Raw genomic sequence first — 3078 nt, 5'->3', positions numbered from 1 at the left:
AGAGATGCCAGCTACTGCCGCCTGTTCGTCGAGAATCTAGAAGGAGCAACCCTCAAATGGTTCGCGCGCCTTAAACGAAACTCTATCGGGAGTTTCCGACAGCTCGCATCGGAATTTCTCAAGCAATACTCTATGTTCATAGATAGAGAAACTTCTGATGTCGATCTCTGGAGTCTGTCCCAGAGGGAAGAGGAACCCTTTCTCGAGTTCATCAGCCGGTTCAAGTTGGTGATGTCCAGGGTCAGCGGGATAAGCGACAAGGTGGCGATCGACGCGCTTAGGAAGACGCTCTGGTACAAGTCGAAATTCAGAAAATGGATATCCCTCGAAAAACCGCGGACGATCCAAGACGCCCTCCACAAGGGGACGGACTACATCATGATCGAGGAAGAGACGAAAATCTTATCGCAAAAGCATAAGTTAGCGAGATCGTTCTCGAAAGATGTAGACCCAAAAAAAAAGAAGAAGAACCCTCGTAACGACAAGTATGTCCATCACGAGGGGGAAGAACTCCAAGGAGCACATAAATACGCGATCGGCTCAGACCAGGGCCGAACCACGGGTAATACGTGGACTTACAACAAAGGATATGACGGAAACACCTTCTGCGAGTTCCACCAATCCCGAGGACACTCCACGACTAACTGCAAGGTCTTGGGAGCAAGGCTGGCCGCGAAGCTACTAGCCGGAGAACTCTCAGAAGTAACCAGCGTGAAAAATCTCATCCTCGAGACCGATCGCCCCCTGAAGCCGGACAGAAATCTCCCCGCGGAGAGATCTCCCCAAAGAAACCAATCCGAGGATAAACGCGGCAGGAGGCCAGACGACAAGGGGAACGATAACAATCGTCGTAGAGTCAACATGATCATCGGAGGATCGCAATTCTGCAATGATACGGTCTCCGCCATCAAGGCTTACCAACAGAAGGCGGAGTCGAGCGCAAACTGGCCTACATGGTCTCCTACCAAAGATGATCAAAACTGCTCAATCACCTTCACAAAAGAGGAAGCCAGCGGGATCGATCAGCCTCACTGCGATCCGCTCGTCATACACCTCGTCATTCGAGATATGGAAGTCGGAAGAGTACTCATTGACACAGGGAGCACGGTAAATGTAATCTTCCGTGACACTCTCAATCGGATGAGCATTGAACTCGGAGAAGTAACTCCAACTCCGAAACCGCTCACAGGCTTTTCTGGCGAAGTATCGATGACCCTCGGATCAATTCAGCTACCTGTCATGGCCAAGGAGGTCACAAAAATCGTAAAATTGTAGAGTTCGCGGTAGTCGATCATCCTGCCATCTACAACATGATCATGGGAACCCCGTGGCTCAACGCTATGCAAGCCTTCCATCGACGTACCACCTGGGCGTCAAATTCCCGACCCCAAACGGAGTCGCAGCTATCTGGGGATGTCAGAAAAAGTTGAAACTGTGCTTCCTCGCAGAACACAAGTTAAGACACATGACAGCCTCTACAACGGCAAATCGCAAACGGACGAAGATCGATAAATCTTCGACCAACAACGTTTCGAGGAAAGACGATTTCACATCGTCTACCGATGCAGACGCTTTGGGTGTCGAAACTCGACACGAGGCCGGAGCCGACACCACAATTCAACCGGAACACCCTGCCACGATCATCTCGATCAAGGTGGTCAATACGGCGACAACCGTCGAGTAAAAACGCTCGCGGCATAAACCAGAACTACGAGATGGCTTGATCCTCAAAAGGGGTACGTAGGCAGCTCGTCGAAGGACGAGTTCAGCTATCCCCCTCTCCAAAAAGGGGGGGGGGGAGTGGGTGCGCATACTCGTATACTCCCACAGAGAAAAATATGCGTTATTTGTAATAGAATTCTATCAAGATTTCGAAAATTTTTACGAAATATGCGTCGCTCTTTTTAAGACAAAATCGCAAAACAATCCCACTTCAGCAATATACGTATAGTCTTCAAAATAACTGTGAGACGTCGCCAAGTTAAAAATCGGGATGATACGAACAAATCTTACACTCCGTTCGTCGATTGGCCCGGACGAACACATCAGCCGTCTTAAACAAAAGCAACATGATCACTCTTTTGATCTTCAAACGTCCAACACAAGGACAAAAGCGCGCTACAAAAAAAAAATCCGAAATTTTGGTCTAGCACTTCTAGTTGGCTTAAAAATTCTCTCTAGATAGATGCTCGATTCGTACCATACAAGTCTTATAAGCCGAGAACCTATCGCGGACATTAAATTGGTACGAATCAGGTAGAAATCGCAACAGAAAAACCGATAGCCGGCTAGTCTCCGCACAAACCTTAAAACCGAGAGTAAACCTCGGTCTTGCCCTAAACCCATCGCATTGGTCTCAAACATCTCGAAGACATGATATCTAAACGATACGAAATTCCTAAAATCTGTCTCTTCGTTCATAACTCAACGTTGTCGGAAAATGGTAAATGATTTTTACGAAAAACTCACGTCTCGAACGAACTAACAGATTGAACGCCTCAACGAAGATGAATATGAGACGACAACTCATGTTCACCTCAAACCCACTCTAAACAAAGTAACCCAAACAGACATCCATTATATAAACCGCATAGCGGTAGGGGTTCAAGGCCACACTCGGCCAGACATATATGAACAAAGGCCACACTCGGCCGCTAAATACTAGATAAAGGGAAAAACTCCTTCCCATCATAACGCTCACAGGTCAAAGTTAAAACTCCCGGACAAGGAAGCTCCGAATGCATCCGTGGGAAAGTTCACTTCCTCGTCGTCACCGGCAAAATCAGTCGTAGTTTCTACGGTGTCAGGGGAAACCGGGATGGGATCCCAGAATTCCTGGATCTTCCCATCGATCGAAGGAATGGTCACCTCAGCATGAGCATGATCCTTCATGCCACCCTTCATTAGCTCCATCTCCCCCTCGAAAACGTAGTCATCTTCCTGCGTCTTCCAAAGGCTCCCAACAGAGCCGCGACACTCACGGAAGTCGCCCAGCGAGTTGAAAGCACCCTTAAGATTCCCGTACTCAACCTGGAATTGAGAAGCGCGAGTCTTCATCACCTCGACAATTTCCCTCTT

The sequence above is a fragment of the Brassica oleracea genome, chromosome C2 (assembly GCF_000695525.1).
Source record: "Brassica oleracea var. oleracea cultivar TO1000 chromosome C2, BOL, whole genome shotgun sequence".
Classification (NCBI taxonomy): Eukaryota; Viridiplantae; Streptophyta; class Magnoliopsida; order Brassicales; family Brassicaceae; genus Brassica; species Brassica oleracea.
This window is presented reverse-complemented; position numbering follows the sequence as displayed.